Here is a 25,102-nt window from a genome sequence, read left to right as displayed (position 1 = left end):
ATCTAGACCTTATTTTCCTGAAAGACCTATTACAGTTCCATGTTCACGGCTGGCTGTTCCAATAAGTTCCTTATCCTTGCACAAACTGTGTGGGATTCCACAGTCTTAAAGAATAATGAGATTTTCCTTCTGCTTTTCACGTGTTCAGTCATTCTTCACAAGCAAGCCTCACTCTGAAGGTCTCAAGCCAAACACTGCTAGCTGATTGCTCTGAATCTTTAAATGGCTAATCCCATCTCCTGTGGCAATCCAGAAATTCTAGACACTCATGCTAGGGAGCTGATGGTGTACCAGAAGGACACTGGAAGATTTGAGCAATTGGATCTCTCCCTAATGATTCAGTTGGTGTCAGGAGGTTCTGAGAATATCAGCAATGGAATGAGAAAGTGGAAGATGAGCTGGCAAATCTGGTGGCATAAAAATAGCTGTCTTGTATGAGTTCTGGGAAGTCTGGGAGAAAAAATGCCCAGTGCTATTATTCTAAGGCATGGATATGTCAACTTAAAGATTTCAAGATGTTCCTCTCAAGATATCAATAAGGTCCCTCTGAGTCAGGTATGAAGAATAAACAGCTGGTGAAAAACTCTGAACAAGTCCATTTTACAAGTTTTTTTACAAAGGACAGTACTTGAACTCTTCACATCATGTTAAACTTTTATTTCTTTTGAGACACTTCTATTTCTGAAGGCAATAAACAAGATTTTTAACTGTATCTTTGAATTTGTGCAATGGTATAAGACCTTCCCTTTCCACTAAAACATTTTTTGCCCTGAAGATACACACAATTGTTGTAGTAATGTAAAAGAAAGCAAACAAATAGCACACATACGAAAGACAAAGTATTTCAGTTTTACTGAGTTGTGGTTTTGCTGGGTTTGGTCTGTGCCTTTGCCTGGGAATATTCTGAAAAAATCCTTATTATTTGGCTACATCTGATGAAGAAGAAAGGAGATTGCAAGGGAGAAAAAAGGAGCTAAGGGACATAAGGATTCAGAAATATTATTTCAACAAAATCTTAAATCTGTTTTGTTCCATTGTTTCTGAGAAAAAAAACCCACTGCTGTCTCAGAAAGAATGTCTTACACAGTTTGTAAAATCAATCCGGCAGCAGATGAGGGAGAAAAATGAATCTGTATTTCTTGCTGGCTGGGCATGCCCCCTGCCTGCTGGGTTACAGAGATGTCTTAAACAATCCTTCCCTCCTTGCAATATGGGAAACAGAGAGGGTTTTTTCTTTGGTTTCTTTTTGTACAGTACAGCGCAGAACAACTAATAAGATGGCCAGGATGTACAAATTTGCTTCCTCCTGAGAAAAACTAATAAAACAGTGGTTCAGCACTCACTTGAAAAGTGGAGCACAGATTCATTTGCTACTTACACAAGCAGTCTTGGAGATGCCATAAACACCAGGCTGTAACCTGTTTAAAATTACCTGTTGTCACACTCTCTACCTTTTCAGAAGACCTGTGAAATATGTTGAGATTTTTTTCTCCCATAACACAGGAAGGGAGCATCTCTGACATCTTAAACATGCATATGGAATGGGAAGTCCAGCTGTGCTCAGAACAGCTGTGCACATTCATTAACCCAAGACAAGAAAAGTTGTATTTTTGTTGGACTCAAAGACATATCTTTAAAAACTATGACACCTAATATTGCTGGCCAACATGAAAACCACCGTTCAGGTGTTTGACTGCTCCTGAAAAAGCCAAAAACTTCTTGTGTGCTTTCATGACCACTTTCTTTGATATCAAAGTGCTTCTAGTCCTTTTCATGCCTCACTAATATACAGCAAAAGGTCTGAATTTGTCTTATTCTCTTGTTCAATAATATCAATTGTCAATTCTCTTGCCCTTATGCTAAGCTTTTCCTACCCTATATATTAAAATCTATTTTCCTATATGTTTTTATTTGTACTTTCCATAAAGCATAAACATTTACATTACAGATATGCAGTAGCCGAAAAATTTAAGTGAACAAGCAAATAAATACTTTTCACAGAAACTGCAACTAATCATTAGGATTTCTAAACTTGGAGGGTTTTTTTGGGTTTTGGGGTTTTTTTCTATAGTTTCCAAAATAGTTGTGTCCATTTCTCATGACTGAAGAATGCAAGCAGATATTGACAATTGGCACATACTAAAACTGTAATATTTTCCCACATGTTTAAATCTAAAAAAATTTCTTTAGTGCAAGATAAGTTCTTGGAGACCCAGAATTCCAAGTACATTACGAATTCCTGAACACCTAGAATTTTAAATTAAGTCTTCAGTTAAAATCCTGTACTGAGTATAAGCACTATTATTTTGGAGACAAAACTAATCAGCTGTACTACATCTTTTTTGTCTTCTGAACATGAAACATTGTTCCAGTGTCATGACTTTTTCAGAAACCAAGTCACTTTTGAGCTCAAAGCACTGTTTCTGGGAGCCTTTGCAGGAAAACAGAACTGTACATGGCCTGTAGCTTCTGGGGGTGACAGACTAAGCTATGCACTGAGTTGAAATCTTACATGGTCACATAAAATCTCACAAAAATATTAAAGTAGATTTTGTAAGGATCATAACAAAGTTTAACTGGGCTTCTGAAAGATGCAGCCTCTAGATGTTACTGCAGGAGGGATGGAGAAGAGAAATATTTGCACTCTGTCAACCGTGTCACCCTAAGTGACAGCCAGACAACGTAAGTCACACCAGGCAACACATCCATTGTTCCTTCTGTTTCTCATTCTCATATTTGTTTGAGGAGCATAGGAGAAGGAAGCTTGGAAAAACAGAATCCTTCCCCACATACTTCCAACTACAGTTATCTTTTCAGGAAATAACAAGAAAAATTTAGATTAGGCCCCTAACACAGAAAGACTGTTACAGTCTTGATAAGAACCTGTCTGTCACTAGTGCCTGTAACAGGCATAAGAGGAGCCCACTCTCCATCTTCATCCTTTGGCTGGCTGCCATGTGGTGTGAGACTCCACAAGACAGGGACATGCACCAGTGGAATATCTGCAGGGAAGGCCCAACTCAGTTAGACCCTCTACTTGTCTGCACACACCTGCCAGGGTACAAATGGCCACATAGCATATCCACTGATACTCTGATTCATTCAGCTCAGGGGAGCTGCCTGAAAGAAGGAAAAGAAATAAAAAAGGTATTTTTGATAGCCATCCACTACCATTTAACATAAACTAAGGAACAATACATTTAGGGCTATTCACTCTCCAAGTCCAGTTCAGTGTCTTTTACTGTTCCTTCTCTGTTGTTCTTCATTACATATTTTTCTATGCCCAACACACCCTTTCCACTGAAGAGCAGGTGTTCTATTCTTAAGACCTTATTATAAACACTCTCTGTATTGATTCCCTCATGAGGCTTGTCATCAATTCCAGTAGTTCATAACATGAATTAATGGTGTGTTTTGATTTATAAAGTATTGCACAGAACTTCAAGCCAGGCTGATCATCCTTTTCTGTTGCTTTTCTCGCCAATTTTATTTTAAAAAAAAATTAGTGTGTTTTAAAAACAATGTAAATGAAATCTTGCCTAAATTCTTGTCACTTCTTATCATAGTTCAAAGGATAATATCTTTTCTAACCTAGCAGATACTGCCAAACCGCTCACAAAATGTCTCTTGTGTCACATGGGGATAAGCTGCTCGATGACACATTTATGAAAGAATGGATTGAAGGCAAGAGCTCCACAAAAAAGGAATAGAATTCATTTTCCTGTTCTTGTGAGAAAAAGGTCTCAAGTCCTCTGCCAGTATAATTCATCTGATTCCTACCAGCTGAGATTCCACTCCTGAGCTGGAGAGTGAAACCATTCCCCAAGACTGAGAACACTTGTTCATCGGCCTCTCTCTACAGAGCTGTCAGTTAGAATCACATGTGGAAAACACACCTTCCCCCCCACCAAACTCTAGCTTGTTTCCATTTATTTTCCAAACTTAAACCACACAAAATGTTCCCTTTGCAGGTCAGCTATTGGCCATTTTTCCTCTCAGGCAAGATCCAGTAAAGAAGCCCTTGGGTTTGCATTTTTTTTTTTCTGCTATTTCATTATTTTGTTTGGATTAGTGAAATTCAGCTGTTACAAACTCATTCAGGGTTTTTGGGATCCATGTGTTCTGCCTTCACCACTTGTATAAGCCACTGGGATTTTCTCTTCTGACTAGAAAATGCTTTGGCCTTTGTGAGCCCACACAATTTCCATGGATACAAACTCTAAAAATCCATAGTCCCAGCAGTCTTCTCTACACTTCTGCACAGGGCAAGAGGGAGAGCTCCACTGCTCTGCCATGCCAGTCTATTGGCTATCTTGATTTTCTAGACAGTAAGGCTTCTTTTCTTGAACTTCGTAATGTGGATGGAATTCATTGTGCCTCATCTTTTCACTGATTTCTACATCCAGACTTCTGAGCTAAGCAAGAACTTCCAAGGAGAAAGTTATGTTAGCAAAATACGAAATACATAATCATCTAATTAGACATATAATTCTGTTGTGTTACCATGTAAGCATGACATAAGGAGTCAGATACCACAGGTAGTAAAAGTGGGAATTAGTAGAAAAAGCAGGGTAACACCCACCCTACTCACACATGTACTTTTCTGTGCAGTGAATTTTACGTGGTTTCTTCCAGGGGACAATGCCTAAAAAGCTGCCTGTGTTCATTTAATTCCTCAATTAATTACTTTCATACTATTCCATTGCTTTTATATCTTCGTTTCATGTTTGTTCTTCTTCCTCACTTCTTCCCAAACAGCAATATTGTTCCTTCCCTCTGCTAATTCCCTTCTCTGCATCTCCCCTTCTTTACCTTCCCATTTTCACTCAAGCCCCTCTATTTCCCCTCCCTTAGGCTCCTCTCATTATCTTTCCCTCCTCACACTCTTTTATGTGCTGTTTTCTCTTTTTGTGTCTGTGTATTTTTTAACTCTTCCCAGAAGGTTTTACTCCTGAGTCACTTTCCCTGTGTCTCTCTGACCCATAGTGACTTGCACACACTGACATGGCACCATTTTTTGCCCCAGCCCTAAGTTCATCTGTACCCTCGGTACCACGCTCTGTAGCACAGGCAGAGAGAAGGAATGACTAAGAAATGTTGTGCTGGCAGGGGAGGATGTTGAAAGCCAGGGAAGTTAGATAAGGAGAGAAGAGGAACATAGTCCTGTTAAACTGCAGCCACCCTGCCCTCCTCTGCAACTTACTTTCCCTCTTCCATCCCTCTTAACTCTTGAACAAGCCACATTTTCTGCCTTGGGTTTCACTCACGATGGTCAGTGCAATGATTTCTCTCTCCATTTGCTCTGCAAATTTCCCTTCTGAAGAAGCAATACCTTTCCACAGCAGTGCTCTAGGCTCAGGATTTATTCCAGCTAGTCTTTATGGCTGTACCCTGCCGGCACATCCAGGGTCTAATCAACTACTCAAGGGCATTACTATATACTAAAACATACACTGATCCCATTCATTCCTCATTATATTAGCCAAATGTTCAATATATCACCAGTTTTGGATTTACCTGTGGTGGTAGACCCTTAATCTTTTAAGGTTCTGGTCTTTCTTGTGTGTCTACCCAGCTCCAGACCTAAACTGGAGTCCTTTTTTGTGCCCATTTTCTGCCATTTTCTCAGTCTTTTATTTCACCTTCGCTGTACCCTCTAGAAAATTTATTTATTGACCAGCACCCCATGCTGAGGTTTCTCAATCCACTTACTGCCTCCCGGAGTCACCACTAAAGTCAGAAGGAAACCTTTTCAGAATAGTCTTTGTCTCCTCTTTTTTAGTTGTCACATGGTTGTACTTCTACTGCTGCTCTTGACCTCATCAGGTAGGAGACCCTGACACCCAGGACTGCTGGCAGCCCCCTCACCTTTCATTCAGCAGGCACCAGCTCAATGAGCTGCCCCCGTGTCCTTGGCCAATCTGACTCTGGACCAGCTTCCCCTCCACTGCACAGGCGAGCACCCCAGCATTTGCTACCACAATTTTCTTCCTCCAGTGGGTCAGTGCTTGCCATAGTGTCAGCAAACCAGGAGCAGGGTTTTAGCAGATGCTCCCAGTGTATGGATCCTCCTCCAAACCGGCTCCTCCCAGCTGCTGGCAGCAGGGAACAAGTTAGCACCATGACATTTTCCAGGCTCTCTAGGCTCTTCTCTCAGAAGTCTCTCCTAGCAGCAGGCACACTTTCTGTCCCTGTTTTCCTCCATTAATGAGCTTGGCTGATTAGCCCCCTTGCTGCTTCAGTTTCTGCAAGCCACAGCAACACAAGAACTGCCCCCACACACTTTCTTGACTCCTAAACAGTGACTGCTTTTTTCTCTGTCTTGACCTTTTTCCCGTCCTTCTTCAGCTGCCTTTTATCAATAAATCACAACATGACCTGGCTGCTTTGATTGCAAAGTATGGTATTAGTCTCTATGCTTCCAATTAATTCATGTTTAGTGAAACATTGTACAGCCAAAGCCCCAGCTGCTGATATCTTTTATCGCCTAAAATACAGAATGATGGAGCAGAAAACTTTTTAGTGCTTTTTAGTGCTTTGACTCTCTGGTGAGCCAGTGGGACCCAAAAATGGAATTTAAAGCTGTCTAAGGCAGATTGCAGACATGCCAGAGAAACTGAAGAGAGTGCGCTGGAGAGGAAGAAAACCCCTCCAGAAAAATAATTTTAAAAGTTTTGAAATCTTCAGATTTACTTTGTGTAGTTTGAACACAACTACGTGAGCACTGTCACCATGATTGCTGCTCATGACAGTCCCACTTCTACTCTTGGTATTCTTTGCCAAGCTGGTGAGAGACTTTTGCTGAAGGCCACAAAAAAGCTCTGTCCCACGTGACTAAAAGCCTATCACTTCTCTGTGTGTCCCCAGGCAGTATTCACTGGTCTTAAGAAACAGAAAGAACATTGAGCTTCCAGGACCTGAGGGGCATAACCTTGCTTTTCTACAGACATTTTTTTTTACTTAATCACTGTAGTTACATTTTCCTTTGTGCAGGAGTTATCTGTTCTTCCAGTACTATATCTGGGCTTTTTTCCTTTTCTAATTGGTTTCTTGTTCATCTCTCCTGAAAGTCATTGTCCACATTCCATATCCCACCCACCCAGTAAGGCACAGAATATTATGCTGCCTGTTACTGATTTTGTGACCTGTTTGGGTGTGACAGGAATAGGCTCTTGGTGGGTCATTGCTGGAGCAGAAACTCAGAAAGGTAGGAAGAAGAACTTTGGCCATAACACTGAAGCCTCTGCTATTCCCACTGCCTGAAAATCACAGAAGAAAAATTTCTGAGGTTGCTGGGAGCTCTCATTTTCTAGGGCAGTGACAATAAACAAGACTGATATGACTGGTTAGAGAAAGAGGAGTGAGTTCAACAGTGACTCACATCATACATCTTGCATTGTACAGAACAGGATGAATGAAACCATCCATACAGACAAGGGGAAAAAAATCAAGACAGCAATGCTATGCAAGCAAAGCTAGGATATCAGAACCAGAAAATGCCTCCCTGAACACAACTGTATTCTTTTCCTTATTCTTTACATGTCAGAGGCGTTTAAAATATTTTAAAGGATTGTATATGTAACTTCTGAAACCAGTAGTGTGATTACGTATATAAAAAAGCACAGGTGGATGCAAAAAGACAACAATTCAGAGGCAAGTAAATTACTAGCACATTCTCTGCTTTATGGGGCTTTTCCTCCCCAGGAACATTTGATTTCTACTGGCTCTAGTTATTTATGACTTAAAATAATGACTTGGAAATTGAGAAATGTGACCCTGGTTCAGGACAGCCTTAAAAATGTGTTTCAGCAAGTTTCAGACTGTTCTTCTGTATTGACCCAAAGGTTCTCAGCAAATTATACAAAACTACTCTGGGATGTTCTCTGGTCTGCAGCATTTATCTAATGAATCAAACAATTCTTTGGTGCTTGTAGGGACAGCTGGGAGGTTTATGCATTATAAAAATCTTTAATAATGCATAGGATGAGGAAAAAATTATAAACAATACTGAGAAGAGAGATTCAGGACACTGTATGAAGTCATGAATAGGGGCAGCTGGCATGGTTAGGACAGTACAAAATTACAAATGCATTTATTTAATAGAAATAGATTGTTTCTTGGCACGCAGGACAGCCTTCCTGCCTCCGTGACAAACATCCTGAATGGGAATGCAATCCTTCTGGACAAACTGTGAGACTTTTAATTTGCTGGAGCAGCAGAGAGACTGAAGGATGACAATTCAAACTGTACATGATGTGGCTATTGCAAAGGCTTATTTATTCTATTTAGTCCTGGGTCAGGGGATTGGGTACTGCTGGAGGAGCTGAGAAAGTCTTAACCTATCAATTCAGGGGTGATATTACCAAAGTTTGAATGACTGCAGCTTTGTGTCCAGCGTTTTAAATACATCTTGGAGATATGGCTTTAGATCTGGGAACAATCCCATTGCTTTTGCCTATTTGGAATAATCCCATTCTCTTTATCTTGGACTCACTGAGTCATGCAGCTGATTTTACAAAGTCCAAAGTACAGACTCTATTTTGATCCTTATCTGTTCTGTGTTTAGTGCCAAATGCTCTCAGCTTGCCTGTTCACTGAGCTTGGTGATATTTCCTTCTTCTCCAGCCCCTTGGTCCCACTTTGCTCCAGTGTTGAGGCTCCACAGCCTCCAACAGGGTGTCACATCCCATCAAACTTTGGCCACTTTTATAAACCAGGCACTATTTATTTTACACATTTCATCCAGTGGTTCTTTTCCTTGGATTTTCACTGGGTCCCACCCCAATGGTCTCTCAATAACTCTTGTTTACAAAATTTGAAGTCCCACTGCTGACTTCTACTTTTCCTGTCTAGAGAGAAAAGAAATCATTTTTCTACAAGTGATGAATATCAAATGCTGGCACTCACTGCAATTCAAACACAAATTCTAATCTTATGGCTGCCCCTCATGCCTTCCAGATGTCAGAGCTGTTCATTTTCTGTAACACTTAGTAGCGCTGGACAACCTTCACCTGACAGCTGGAATAAAATAGCTGTTCATTCTGAATAAAGCAGACATAGCTTGACAAAAGAGCCAAATTTCCTATTGTATAGAAAAAATTGATGGAAAAAAACAAAGAAATCTTGAAGTGCTTGAGCCTGACTCTTAAATTAGACCCTTCATAGAATGCAGATGCTCAGCCTTATAAAGATAAGGAAGCCAGCAAGTAAAAACACACACACACAAAAAACCCAAAACCAAAACTAACAAAACACACACAAAAAAATCCCCAATCCACCTTTATAAGTGACATGTGTTTTGTTAGCTGAAAACAGGCCACAGAGAAGGGTTGAAATACAGCCTAAATGTACACTGCATTCACTTAATTTCTTTTTATTTTCACTCCTCGCACTTCTATGGACTATTTTTCTTATTCTTATGTGGCAGATACAGGAGCACCACTCTCAATACTGACAAGAGAAGATGTGTTAATCTCCACATATTATTTTTGAGCACTATTTCTGACTTCTTCAGAGAGGATAACTCTGGAGTGTGCCATGGGCTCTTGTATTTGAATTTCTTTAATCCAACAGTGACTATGGTCATTCATTCAAATCTGAGTGTTATTAAAAATTCTTAAGATCCTAAATTCACCTGGGCAAACATATTTCAGACACCCTAGCTGGCTGGCTGGGGTGAACTCCAGATTTAGACTTGCTACCTCTATTAGATATAGACATTAATCTGAATTTGCCCTATACTCATTAAAAACTTAAATGTCACAGCAAGAATTTGTTTTTCTTCCTAGTCATCAGTTCCAGATTTAGACTAGTCTAGGTAGTCTTACAAACCACATCCTCCAAATGGAGGTACTCCTTTTTCTTCATTTCTTTTTGTTCAGATCCAATCAAGAACCCAATAAGAGCCATCACATAGGCATCTGTCTTAATATCTTTCCCCAGATTCTCCTCATCTGACCTTTGTTACTGTCTGAATCATCTTCTGTGGCATTGAAGTGTAACTTCCTTCCTTCCTTGTCGTCGGCTATTTTGCATTGCATTAAAATTAATAGTCCCACAAACATTTCCTCCAGCTCTATTTGCTTCACTTCACATACATCACCCTGTCACAGTGCAGCTAAAATCTTTGCAGCTATCATTCTGACCCTTCTGCTTAGCTCTTTGTGTGCTCCTTTCTTTCACAGCTCAGCTGCCTTTTGTCACTGGGCTACTAACATATTTCTGCAGTCAGTGGGCATGCAACCTCATTACTGTGATCCTGGGTAGTTGCCAAATTATTTTAAATATCCACTTGAAAGAAAAAATTAATGCAGAAAAATTGTCTTATGAATACGATCATTTATGTGCCCTTATATCAACTTACAAGAAAAAGGCCCTTGTGAACCTCATGAGGTTCAACAAGGCCAACAATAGGGCCAACAATAGGTTGGAGTAACCCTCAGCATTAATGCAAGGTGAGGGAGGAAAGGACTGAGAGCACCTCTGAGGGCAAGGACTTGGGGGTGCTGGTGGGTGAGAGGCTGGACTTGACCCAGCAATGAGCACTTGCAGCCCAGAAAGCCAAACATGTCCTGCAACAAAAGTAGCATGGACAGCACGTCAAGGGAGGGGATTCTGTCCCTCTGCTCTGCTCTGGTGAGACCCTCCTGGAGTATTGTGTCCAGTTCTGGGGTCTCCAGCACAGGAAAGATATGGACCTGTCAGAATGAATCCAGAGGAGGGCCATGAAGCTGATCAGAGGGATGGAATACCTTTCCCATGAAGACAGGCTGGGAGAATTGGGCTGTTCAGCCCGGAGAAGACTCCAGTGAGACATTATTGCAGCCTACCTGTACCTAAAGGTCCTTTTTAAGAAAGATGGGGACAGACCTTTTAGTTAATATAGGGCTTGTTGCCCTATATTTCTTTTATAAATAAGAAATGTTTTATAATGAGGGCAGTAAAAGAGAGGCACAGGTTGCCCATAGAAGGAAGGGGTCAATGCCCCAGCCCTAGGGACAGGCTGGACAGGGCTCTGAGCAACCTGATCTAATTGTAGGTGTCCTTGCTTATTGCAAAGGGGTTGACTAGGTGGCCCTTAAAAGTCCCTTTCAACCTAAACTCTCTATGATTCTATATCTGTGTTTATTTCCTTTATCCCATTCCCTTGAGGCCATAAGCCCACCTCTGGTGAAGTGAGAATGATACCAGGGACCTTCAGTCCAGTTTGCATTGCTACAAGTGGAGTTACAAATTCTTATCAGCCAAGAATGGCTTGGGGCTGAGTTGCAAAATGCAGATTTGCAAAATGCAGATTTGCCTATTTTAGTGTGTGGATGCTATCAGCTCCCCAAACACTCAAGTTTCAGGTCCAGAACAGCATCAACATGGGTTTAACATTTTACATTTTCATTAAAACACCACCTTCTGCTGCCAATGTGTGCCCCTGAGGGGAAGTAGCTGTCAGGCACCCCACCAAACATCTTGCTCCTGCCTGTGAAAATGTGGAGAGGACCATCAGTTTGAAATATTCCTCACATTCTTTAAACAGCTCCCCAAAGTCAAGTGAAGTGAGGAGGAAGAGCCCTGCCCCACCAAAGGCAGGCTGTGCCTCTACGTGGCTGTGCCATTCTGCAGTCAGGGCAAGAGGGAGGTTGAATGCAAAACATTAATGGCCTTGAGTTCTACTGAAAATTACTGCTTTAATTAGTGGGAGCCCTGCCAGGCTTCCACCTGACAGCCTCTGTGAGGCTCCCAATTGTCAGGCTTGCACCAATTCTATCAAGACACTGAATGCAGCAGCTGAAGAGCAATGGCTTCTTCTGCCTTCCCCAGCTTCAGGCAGCTTAGCACCCAGTCTTAGCAGCTTGAGACCAAACACTGGTCTCAAGTGAGAGCATTGGTGTAGACTCTCATGAGAGCGCTGGTGTAGACAGATGCTCCTCATGAGCACAGAAATGTGTAAGCTGAAGCATCTGGAAGGTATTTTTCAAAAAATTTTCTTCTACTTGTTCTTTTCCAAGTATTACTCACTCCCGTTGCAAGCTTCCTTTGCTATTGTTTAACTAATTGTCTCTTCCAAGCATATGCTCATCTCACTAAATATGCAGAGGCCCTGAATTGAGAGTCATTTCTGCTGAGGCAGCAGCAAAAAACCTTTGTCTATCCCAGTGTGGCCTGACAAATAGGAGCTCCAGGCACAACCACCGGCAGTTCTCGCTGTCCTTTTACCTAGGACTGCATTGATACAACAACTTCTTCCTGAAATATACTTTAGCTGGGTGTTTTCTACAACACCAGGAAACTTTACCATGTTACCAGTCCTCCCAAAATGTCGTTTGCTGGGGCCTGAAAAGCAATGATGAGAAAATATGAGAGAATTCTTCCCCTGGAAATTAATCAGGATGTACCCTTAGGCTTCCCACCTTGCTTTTGTAGTGAGGGCATCCACAAAAAGTGGAAATAAGGGGAAAGATACTGAGAAATCTTCAAAAGACTTAAGAAAGTCTGGCTAATACTGAAATACTATTGGGTTTGTAAATTTCATAGACCTATTGCATATTATTTAACTTTTTTCTAAAACCTCTAGATACCACTGGAATCTCTTGCTAGAGGTACTGGACAGCAAAACTCCCTTTCCCATTTTGTCACCAATACCTTCAACTAGCAGGTCTTTTCTGCTCTGCAGTCCTTGCTTTTCATTACCACTGCTGCATTTGATCTTTTAGTCAACTGGCAGTAAATGAAGTCTGTTTCTCCCAGGAGTTTCTGTTTGTTCCATGTGATCATTTTTGATTGCAGTGTTCTCCATGTTGGAAATCAAGCTCTCAGTAAAATATTCAGGCAGCATTTCTGCATAGGCACAAGCTATGCTTGCACTGGCTACCAAGAATTTCAGAGAGGAAATTAGAGTAGCCAACAAACCTGTCAGCATGTCTTGGCAATGTAGCCAGTTTTGCAGACTGGCAGACGTCTGGGGACAAAGGGTGGCATCCATCCTGCCACCACAGCCACAAAGCAGGCAGCTGGGCTTGGTGAGGTGGAGATTACTGCTGAATGAATTGATGAGAACAGCCAGCCATATTTTGGAAGGTGCAGTAGTGTCTACTACCACAGCAAAGGAGTCGTGCTCTCAATACAGGCTGTGTAAGAGTACGTAATGGCAGCTGTAGTTCAATCCATCTGGTTCAAGATGTTACAGATACAGTTTTACACCCTGTTCTTCCACTGACAGGCATTTCTTGCCAGCTGCAGGGGCAGAAGGAATGGGACACATCTGGTCCTCTGTGCTCCCATAGCCACCAGAGAGAATGGAGTCATTGCTGCATGGGCTGATCTCTTTCCCAGTCATGGAGCAGGGGAATAAACTTTGCAGCAGTCCAGACTATAAGTTCCCCAGCATGCTGGCAGATGGCAAGCTTCCTTTTGACTTGGATTGACTCAAGCAAAGAGCAAAAATCCACAAAATTAATGTGATGACATTTCACTCCCTAGGGAAATCTGTAGGCACTGACATAGCCATTACCTATATCAGTCCAACACTTTTAGCATTTCCTGCTGTATTGCTGTATCAGTGATGAAACTGGGTCCATCTGCAATCCAGCTGAAGTGTCAGCATCCTATTGGTTTTGGAATTACAGACTTTCAATCCAATAACAACATAATGACTAATATCAACTCCTCCTGCTCAACCCTTGAATAATCACTTCTCTGGATGTGATTTTTCCATGGGTTCAGTGTCATTAAAAGGTCATATCTGGGCAGGATGTAAAAAATCATGACTTTGTTGACTCACTCAGTAGTCCCCCATTCTGTATTTACTGAAGCATTTCTGCCTGCATGGTAGCTTGCACTTTTCCTTATTAAATTGCTCCTTTTTTTTTTCCAGAGACCAGTTTTTCAATTTGTCAAGTTTATTTTGGAGTCTGAGCCTGTCTCACAGTCTCCAGCAATTTGTTTTATAGGCCAGCTTGATATTTCTATTCTCCCCTCTACCATTAAAATAAAACATCAGAAACAATGGGGTTATCTCAGACTTCATGAAAGTTTTCCAAGACACTTTTCCTTTTGACAGCAAAGCATCAACAGCTTCTTTTTTTAGAAAGCCTGTCCACCCAGTGTTAGGCCAGTACACTGGTGTAAAACATTTTACTCCTGAGTATTCTACATTGACAGTTACACAGTCTCTCCATAGATTTTCACAGTTTCACATTTTCTTGTTGCATTCCAGAGATTTTCCAAGAATTTAATTAGGCTAACTGATTAGTTGTCTTGATTCTTCAATCTCTTTGCCCTTTTTTTTCAAGCCAGGCCTTACCTATGTCTTTTTCCAGTCTTCTGTTGCCTCACTCAGTCTGCAGGAGCTGTCTCTGATAATGGACTCACCCAGGCATTGCAGTCTATTTGCTAAGCTGACAGAGACAAGGTCCATTAGACTTAGCTCTCACAAAAATATTTTTCTCAGCTAGCTATACCCAGGAGTTTCCCTTCCTCAGGTGAAGGGTGCTATCAAGATATCATGTTGCTAACTCTGCTAGCTACAAAGCTCTTGACGGCTTTGAGTGGAAATGATGGTTAGAGAGACAAGCTTAGAGGACAAAACAAGGAGGTTCAGTTTAGATTAATAACCACAGCCTTGTGTGATGGGCTTGTGTCCATTCTGGAGAGAACAGACAACTTGGCAAGGGCAGAGGGAGTTATACTGAAAATGTAACCAGGACTAAGGGATAACGGGGATCACAGCTTCTTGCATGTAGGAGTAAGATACAGCAAGTAGTTTCACCCCCAGGAGGAGAAGAGATAGGCAAAACATTAAAAATTTAATCTTAAAGCTTTTTAAACAAATTAACATCTTGAAAAACAGAGGAAAACACTTCAAGCTTTGAATCCTGAAATGCACTTTATTCTGCAATTGTTTTGTCTGTTGTTTAAGGAGAAACAAAAAAGTTGCCATTTGACAGAGACTGCAGCTAATTTCAATCTCAATTTTTCAGGTTAGCTGAAGAGTATAAAAATCAATTGTTTGCAAAGCTCCTGTCCTGGAGCCTTTGAAAATCACCCTCTAGAGACAACGGTTACAGAAGTTATGGTGCAGAACAACATCATGGAAGTTTAAATCAGAACTGACCCAGTTTCAGGTCATTTGGGAAGATGTTATCAGAGCTTGTTTTTAAATGGGCCTAATAGCAGTTTCTGAAGCACTAATGAATATAGGTTGGCCTTCTCTGCACCTCTTCACCTGGCACCATTAACTATAATTACCTCTTCATGCTGACAGCATCAAATGGCAAGTAGTTTTCCTGCTGTAGGTGACATCTCTAAGATGTCTTGTAGTGTGACTGCGCTGCCAGGAGAGATAAGTAACTTTTACCTTTATTCATCATATTTCCATTCACGGATACCAGGATGTAACAGGAAATTCTTAGGGAATTAAATTCTTCCTTGGAGCTGAAACTCTCTGGCTCTCGGAACAGTTTATCTGTTAGAGAGCTCAGCAAATGGGTTGTTGCTTTCTTTAGACCTTGACTAATAGGAATAGATTACTCAAGTGATGAGTGAAAAGGTTAAGTCTTTTTTTTTTTTTTTCCAGTAATCAGGGATTAACTCATCTCTGAATACCATTGCTGTTCATGTAGTTCACACAGTTTATTAGTACCACAAAGTACTAATAAGACCAGGTTGTAAGATTCACTCAGGTTCAGTCTGGTAAAGAAGTCATGCCTGATTCATGGAGCATCTTCTTCAGGTGTTGGCCATTCAGTGCCCTCAGTTGCCTCAGCAGCAATCAGTCCATACACTTAGCAGAAACCACACCTTGACCACCTATGGAGCTGGTCTGTACAACAGCTGCCTTAACCATTTCTTTTTCATCCCAACAGCAGAATGGAAAAAATAATCTCTGAATGTGTGTATGTGCACACATAAACTCAAACCTTCCTAGAGTTTTAAGTGAAATCAAAGAGAAAATAGATGTAAGTTGTGTGTTGTATTCTTTCTGAGAAGCCTTTTATTCAAAGCAGTATAGCAGGGCAGGGATGGGACAGGAGTTCTCTTCACAATAGTACAAAAGAGAGGAACTCTCTACTCAGCTAATGATGAGATCACCTCTTCATGCTGTGAAGGACCTCAGTTTGGGTCCTTTCTCACAGTACCCAATGGTTCCCAGACCCCAGAGAGGTGTCTGTTCTCTGTCCTCAAGCGTCATCTAACACAGCTTTTCCAGTCTCTGGTTTTGGGTTTGGGTTTTTTGGTTGTTGTTGGGTTTTTATTTGTTTGTTTTGTTTTGCTTTTTGTAAACAGATCTTAACCAGTTACAGAAGTAGCATTGAAGGCTAGAATCACTCAAAAAAATTTCTTTCATTAGGGTGTCCTTATACTCAGTGGACTTCCTGTGTAAGGAATGGATACCTTGTTTTGATTTGAGTTCAGTATCAAAAGTGAGAGCTGCTGCCAAGACGATTCCCATGTGAAGTCTATGCTTTTGAAATCAATCCCCTTTGACCTAGAAATGTGCCAGTTTTGGTATTACACAAAGCCTGATCACTCTGACTGCTTTTCCTCAGCTTTGCTTTAGAGGTGCACTGAATTTTCCTATTATTAATACTAGGAAAACCTCACTGGGATTTTGGATGCTTTAATGTTTCTTGGAAATCATATGAAAGTAAAAGGAAGCAAACATAATGTCTCAATAGCAGATATATAGCATACAGACAGTGGGGAAAAAAAGCTCTGAATCTTGCTCCTTGAAGTATTGTTTCTTCTGTTCTCAGTAATAAAGAATGAAAAGTTAGTAGCTCACTTGTGGGTGCCCAGCACCTTCCCTTTGCAGGCACCCTGAGGAGTCAGGAATATTTCTTTTAAAGCTTTATCAGACAATTGCTTTTGAGAGATGGATTCTTAATGCAGAAAGATCCTTCTGGGTTTTGCTTCTATTAATTTTACATGAGGCATTTTTGTTAGCCAGAATTAGATAGCACTACTTATTTATGAATAACCTGTGAAGGAATGCATGAGTCAATATGAGACATTCTCCCAGTCCCTGGTGCTGGCTCTTCACAAATCAAGAACGGCATCTATGCAGAACAGTCACCAACAGAGATATATCTGTGGTATGCTTGGATTAATTTACAAAGAATTATCTTCCCAGATATATCAGTTGCCTACCCTGAAGCATGTTTCTTCCATCCTTCCCCTATGGGGAATAAGTCATGATTATGGTGGAGGTTTTTAGCTGTGCACTTTGCATGGCCTTGGTCTTCTTCTCCTCTTTAATTAAACAGTTCCAATACCTGTCCAAATAACACTGTCTTTCACTGGCACCAAGGAGCTGGGAAAGTCTGGGTGGTATTTTCACTCTGTCCCCCCTGGTGGCCAAAGACACCAGGACAAACTGCTTGTAGAAGGAACACATCAGCCCTTACAGAGAGACAGTAATTTCAGTGTGCTGTACCCCTCTCAGAATCTCCAGAAGAAAATTTGTTTCTAATGTGCTTGCTGAAGCTCACTGACACTCTGTTCAGCCATCAGGCTGTTCATATTGTGTACAAGTGGTATATAGCCTACAGCAATGCAGATTCTAAAGTACAAGCATCTATATCCGACTTAGGTTAAATTTTTCACAGTATAATGCAGAAGGAGAGTGCTGAATTGTAATTTGCCAGAAGCTTTCCACAACTGGTAAAACATCAGGTGAAATCAGAAAGCAGTGTAACACATTCAGAGTACATGTATGGGCCCTGGAATGCATCCAGAGACAATCAGTGTATGTAGGCAGTAAAACACAACAGTGATTGGTTTTGAATTGACATTTAAATTACAAAGCAGTTATTGTAATTAGTAGCAAGTCTAGTTTTTAAAGCACATTTTGTTGATTCGTGGATATAACCATTAAAACAAAGGGCACAAGCTTAATTGAATTTACCAGGATCACTACCAAAATTCATGTCCACAAAAATCTTACTTTCCCTAATTAGTAAGATACAGTTCATTAATATGGCTACTTTGTATGAGTAACTATGTGAGGTGTACTACCCACATGTATCCCCTAGCCAAATACATCAGCTCCCACTCAGCATTCCTGTAAGAATGTCTGCTTTAGAAATTTGCAGGTTTGGTTTAGTACTTCTGCAGTGTGTATTCTGAGCACACTTAGTCATTTGGAACCCCTGGAACTGGCACTGATCCCCTGGATCAATATGAAATTTGTACTCAGCCAAGAGCAAGCACTGCTCGTTCAAGAGATTCAGTGGCTCTACTCATGGCAGAGTCCTCGCCTCATGAGAGATGACTGAAAGTTCTAAGAATTAAGATCTTTAAGATTTCAAACAGCAAAATAAAGGCCTGTTTGTCCTCTAGGGGAAGGGTTGAGGCACTGTTCACCCTGCATATTGAAAAGGGCTTAACTCAGGCTCAGAAGTTTATACAAACAAAACTGAAACCCCTTCTGTCAGAATAACAAGTAAAAAGCCCTGCTGTTCTGTGTACAGAAGAATTACTAAGCAAAATTTTGAATGCTCTAGTTATTTTGTTTGCTTAGCAATATTATGCACTCTAATCTCCTCCTGGAATTGAATTTCAGCTTTCCCTTTCTCATTCTCACTTGTTTTTTCAGATGTGCTCCCTTTCCAGAATGTGATGCAAGTCCAATAGACACATGAGCCAACACCAGACAATCTGATTCCAGGAAATAATTAGATTTATTTTTAACAGACCATGTATCCTCTTAAATAATACAAGACCAAAAGTCCTAATAGTCTAGGCAAGAGAATCATAAAATCCTAAATAACTTGGATTGGGAGGGAGCTCTGGAGATATTTCTAATAGAAAAATCATCTCTGTGATTGCAGCACATTGCTCAGAACCTTCTCCTGTCAATTACTGACTATGCCTAAGGATGGAGATGCTATTAATACCATTCCCTGTGGCTCCTGGATCACAGTGTTAATATGGAATGATGCTCACAATGGAAACTATTCTTACTTCACAAACCAAATAGTTACATTTGCAATCTAAAAACAGCTGGAAGAACATGAACGTTCCAGTTGAAGTAGATTTCCTGGATTTTTGAAGGCAGAAGGACAGCTGTGATCACACAGTCCAAAGTCCTGAGTAACATAAGCTGGAAGGTTGCCTTCAGACAGGCTGAAGTAGTGGTCAGGCACTCATAAATTCCCCTTCTGTGAAACTCTGGGATGCAGCAAGCTTTATGGTGTCAATCACAAAGGACAGTTTTAGTACCCGTGTTTCACCTGCACAATCTTCTCCTCATTTGTGGAGACCCCTTCATTTCTCTCTAGCAGACAAGAGCTTTGAGGGCTCTCCACCCTGGCAATTATTCCAGGTTAAATTTTAGCCCCTATGAACTGTTTTCGAAGTGGTTATTCAAACTCAGTTTCAGCAGAAGAATTGATTTTGGGTTAAAGGCTGTGAGATTGGCCCCTTTGTACTGTAACTGTAACTCAGGAAGCAGAAACAGGCTGTGTCTGCATTTTAATGAGCTAAAAGACAGGAATTTCCAAGTCTCAGCAGGTGCTGCTATCAGGAAGATTTTCAGAGAAGATCTAATCCTTTCTAGTTGCTGGGTAGCTGAGGTAAGGAGCCTGTTAACATCTTATTTTATCTCCTGCCGCGCTGAAAGATGTAGCTTTCTTCTCAAACAACATTTTTGTCTCCACATGGACTGAAACACATCTGTCATGGATCATGTAGTGATGAGACACCTTTTTCCTCTTCCAGAGTGCTGGTTTTCTGTTTGGTACACAAGAGGCATGAGCTGCTGCCTCATGGCTGAGCAGCTGTGCTGCCCTCGCATGGCTCAAGGCATCGGTTCTGTGCCTGCCTTGGGGATGTGTGCCAGGTGCCCTTCTGCTCAGCTTCACCCCCTGCCAGACCTGCAGCACTCCTGTGCTGCTTTTGAAAAGCACTTGACAGCAAAACAAATGAAGATCAACCCTTGGCTCCCCTGCATGTTGGCTCTTTGCTGTCTTCTGTCCTTGGTTTTATTTGTAGGTTTCCAGCGAGGCATTTGGAGTCATGGTTAGTAATGGCTCTGGATTTTCAGTGTAATCCAAATTTCAATTTCAATGAGTCTGGAGTATCTAGCTCCCTTGCGTACCTCTGTCTTTAGCTCCCTTGCGTACCTCTGTCTTCTGGTTTTTGGTTGATGACTCTTGCTGCAAAGGCAGAAATTCTAAACTTCATCTGGTGCATATTTCTCTTTAACATAGAATCATAAGGTCATAGGTGATGGAAGGAACCTTTAAAAAAATGTGCCTACCATTGTAGGGGGTTGTACCATTAGTACAATGAGTAGGCACATTTTCCCCTAGAAAAATTTCCTCAGGTTGCTCAGAGCCCAGTCCAACCTCATCTTGAATGTTTCCAGGGACAGGACATTCATTCGACTTTGAGTAACCCACCCCAGTGTTTCACAACTCTCCTTGCAAAAAAAATTATTCCCTCTATCTACTGTAAACATACCCTCTTTTAGCTTAAAATCATTACCCTTGTCTATTTCAATGGGCCCTACTAAAAAGTTTGACCTTTTCTTATAGGCCTCCTTTAGGTACTGAAGTATCACAACAAAGTCACCCCAGAGCCTTCTCCTCTCCAGACCGAACAAGCCTAGCTCTCTCAGCCTTTCTTCACAGGAGAGGTGCTCCATCACTCCAGTAGAGTCATAGAATAGTTCAGGTGGGAAGGGACTTTTAAAACAAAGGCTTCATTTCTGTGCTATGCTTGGTACTGGTCTAACACCTCTCCTCACAAAGTTTCCACTTTCACACCACTCAAGATGCTCAAATGTCACTTTGGGCTTTCCCTTGCCCTGCCAGGAACAAACTGAGTGCAACATGAGCAACATGCTGCAGTCCCAATGCCCATTTGCTGCAGTCCTGCCTCTGGGCTGCTTGAAGAAAGCAGCTGCTTAGTACTATCCTGTGTTATCCTGTTCATATCTCCTGTTTGGAATGATTTATCTGATGTATTGCCATTGTTTCCTAATGGCACATCTTCCTAAAATAGGTTTCTAGTTCAAATCTAATGAGCACATCCTCTTCTATTCTGTGAAAGTTCTTTTTTTCTTCTGTGCCAGATGGAAGTTTGCAGCTACTGTGGGGTCAATCACAGTTACAATGCTACATGTTTCCGGCTCATTACACTAATTAAGGACTTGTAATATGGCACAAAACTTCGGAGGAGGACAAAGAGACTTCCACTTGAAGAAGATCGCAAGATATTTATATTCTTTCCATCTGTGAATGGGACAGGGGTGGGGATATGTATTTTAGTGTGCTGGTTAAATTGAGGGTATTCAAGGACAAAACGCAATTGGCTGGCATCCCATTCTTCTTGCCTTGCATCAGAAGCAGAAGAAAGATCTGGAAGAAGGCGGAAGAAGGAAGTTTGGCCAGGTCCTTCTTCTGCACAACTCTGTTCCAGTTTGCCCAGTGGCTGATGCAGGAACAATTACTGCCTGCCCTGCTGCCTGCTAGGCAGTCTCATATCCTGCTGGGGGATGCCATCTCTAAAGAACAACTCAGGTGTACTGTACAAAGAAACTTCTTGAACAAGGTGCAAAAAGTATTTGCAGTCAGCTTTACCTATAGAACAGGAAAACAAACCCCTGTGTTACTGCAAGGTGAGACTTTTTGTGAACCCATTTTGCATGCCTCTCCTAAAACTGTGTCAAAGTGCCTTGTGGAAAGTTTCTCACTCCAAGGAAGAGGTATTAATAATGTTTCTCTCCTGTATAAACGTGTAATTTTAGACCAGATAAATGTTAAAATTTTATGAATAAAATATTAGGAAATTTAAATTAATTTTTTAAGAATATGCTTTTAAAAGTCTATTTTCTTAATATGTTATAGCTCACTCTGGAAGTCTATGATTCACCTGTTTATACTACATTTTCCCAAGTACAGTCAGTATTACAGACAACAACAAAGCTGTGGCATTCAGTTTTGGTGAAGCTGCTCAGGCAGAAGTTCTGCAGAACATATCCATATCCCAGGCCTGCAAAACTGGTTGGGAATCTCAGGAAAGTGAACTTGCACATAAAATTCAGGCTGTCGCCCTCCTGAGAAGCTCTAGACCCCCCCAGTACACAGAAGCTACAAGTAAAATCTCAATTATTTAAAGTATTTTATCATCTCAGAGGGAGTTCGCTTTGGGCAAGGAATTAAAAGGTTGTTATTTGCATAAGGAACTTGTCTATCAAGGGTTTATGAGCCATAAAATATTTTGGTTAGTTAATCATCACTGCCAGCTTAATGGTCAAACTTACACTCTGACAACTACATTTGCTTTTGTACTGCAAAGCTCTTCTCACTGTTAAACATAACTCTTACTGGAGACAGCATCACAAGCCTCATTTCTGCAAATTTTTTCAAATGCCTGCCAAATCTTCAGCATCCTCTGTGAATTTTCCCTGTATTTTTCTGAATCAGGACAAAATCAAAACTTAGCACTATGCAGCATGCATTGACAAGCCTTTTGGAATACTACAGAAGGCACAGGTAAGGCTTATCAGGCTGTGCTGTTGCCATCCTCATTTCATACTGCAATATTCAGTCCATCCTAGAATGCATTTAGGAATAAAGATGGAGCTGAAGAGTTTTGGGAGGTCCTAGACAGGACTCACATAGCCAAATTATCCCAGATATGGGAGTTTTGAGCAGTTCTGTGTACTGCATATCTCAGGAACAAACTTCATCATCGTCAGAGAAACAGTGTCTCATTAATTACAAATGAGCTTGGAACATTATAAAGTGTGATAGGCAAGATTTTCAAAATTGGATATTTCCTTCTTGGCCTCTGAGCATAGATTTGATGTTTATAAAAGTGTTTCCCCTTGAAAGGTACCTAAAACCCCGTGGAGCTGATGAAAATTACTCCGTTTCAGAAAAGATAGTTTATATTTTTAATATGATTTGCCTGGAATATTTTCCCTCCCAAATGAGCTTCAAATTCCTGAATTTTTGTAGGGTCAATTGGATCATCAAAATGTTCATCCTGTGGAAAATTCAGATATTAAGGTAGTTGCATTTATTTTTCTCTGAGTGTGCAATCTCCATATGGTTTTCTTTGTGAAAACACTGAAAGCAGATTATTTCAAGACAGTATCAGCAACGTATCCATTTTAAACTATAGCAAACTTCATGAAGATTTTAATTCAGACACCTTAGTCTCCCATTCTTCCTAAAAGTAATTTTTAGAGTAATTTTTAAACTAGATCACCAGTGAGGTTGTACTATGGATGGTCAAATAATTTGTATAAAATATTTGGTCTTGTTGGAATAGGCCAGCCAAGAAAAAAAGACACCCAGGGACTTAGAGAACAAAGAAGTATAGGGGTATAGGGTCTATTATTTTGGTATGTCACCACAGGATCTCACACAAACACACAGAAATATTCAATTCATCATGTGTATGGATTTGGGATGGTCTTCCAAAAAAGAACCTCTTTTTTTTTTTTTTTTTTTTTTTAATTCACTCATAAGATGTAAACTTAATCAGCAACAACTATATTTTGGTACAAAATGTCTATGTTTAAAAAATCCCTTTCCATGAAATAAAATAGTTGGACAGGTCCTGAATATCACTCTTCTTTAGTGTAAGAAAAAAGGTGAAATTGTACATCCTCATGAAGCAGAACAGCCAGAGGTAAAGGCTGCATAGCCAAGTGAGTTTTTGGAAGTATATCACTTATCTCACTGAAAGAGAAGTCAGACCTTGGTTTAAATTTATTTTTCTTATGGTTCAAACAAACCTAGCATGCTGCTAATCCAATCTTTAGGAAAACTTGTATGAATTTCTGAAACTCAGTATTGAAGGTGAGATGACCTAATTACTCTTTTATAATAACAAAAGGCTTTTACAAATGCTAGATGACATTAACCTCTCTTTACTATTAGACCCTGTCAACTCAAAGCTGCGTGCAGTGGTAGTTACAAAGAACAATGGACTGTTTACTGGTTGTTATTTTATGATGTGGCTTTTTGAGGAGGAAGGCTTTTGGGTGACATTTTTCTTGAACTGCACTGCAGTTAGAAACAGCTTTTAAGCTTTATACATGTCTTTCAATAACTGGCTCAGTTTTGTGTGACTATGGGGTTTGTCTGCTCCTGTGGACAAGAGATCGTCAACATAAAACTAAAATGCTTGTCAGAATGACGGCATGTCAAGAAACACCAGAATCAGAAAGTGGTCAAGAAATACTCGAGCAAAATGCCACCCAAATTTAGCCAAAGATATTATAAATCCTGACTTGTGCTATCACGTTTCAGTCACCTCCCCATTCACTGAATCCTTCTCTTTCTTCAGAAAAGAAATAGCATCTGCACAGCACTGAAAGAAGAAGCCACCAAGATAAAAAGAGATACACAGGTAATTGTGCAAGCTGTGTCACCCCTGTGAAGGAACAACTCTTTTCTCCTACTCATGGAATAAACACATCCAGCAAAAACAAATCATCAGAGGAAAACAAAGCCTCAGATATGAGACAGAAGATGATTTATACATGTGTCTGGCAGGGAGCTGATGGAGGCAACAGAGCCTGGCTGAGCTGAAAGGCAGCAGCTGCCTGCTGTGGGAACAAGAGCTGCTTACTCCTTAGGACTCTGAGTCAGAGCATTTATTCTTTAGCCTTAAGTATACATGTGTGTTTCCACAAGGGAGTTCCTGTGAACCGGCTGTATACAAGAAAAATAATGTTTATTTTGTTTTTTGCCCTGAGACTTCAATGAAGAAACAAGTTCATAATACAACATTTTTTTTTTTACCTTGCTGAGCACAAGCAACATCTACTAAAAACATACATAACCTCACACAAACAGAGAATATGGACAGCAAGGGACCTTCTGAGGCTACAGAGTAAAATTCTATGTTTCCTTTCTAGAAAAGAGCTTTGACTCAACTTGGCAAGTACATATGGGTGGGTTTGGGGTTTTTTTTGCTTCATGGAAGGAATTAACAAAAAATCCACGTGCAAAAATACAACACAGACATCTGGGAGAGACAAAAAGGACCTGGTTCTCTTGAATGTGACACACAGGGAAAGCCACTCGTGGGTCATTACTTGTGAGTGTCTCCTATCAATTTATCAAAGTTAGATAGTGTCTTTGCA

Source organism: Haemorhous mexicanus, chromosome 2 (assembly GCF_027477595.1).
Source record: "Haemorhous mexicanus isolate bHaeMex1 chromosome 2, bHaeMex1.pri, whole genome shotgun sequence".
Lineage (NCBI taxonomy): Eukaryota > Metazoa > Chordata > Aves > Passeriformes > Fringillidae > Haemorhous > Haemorhous mexicanus.
The sequence above is the reverse complement of the archived record's forward strand: the minus strand, read 5'-3'. Positions refer to the sequence as shown.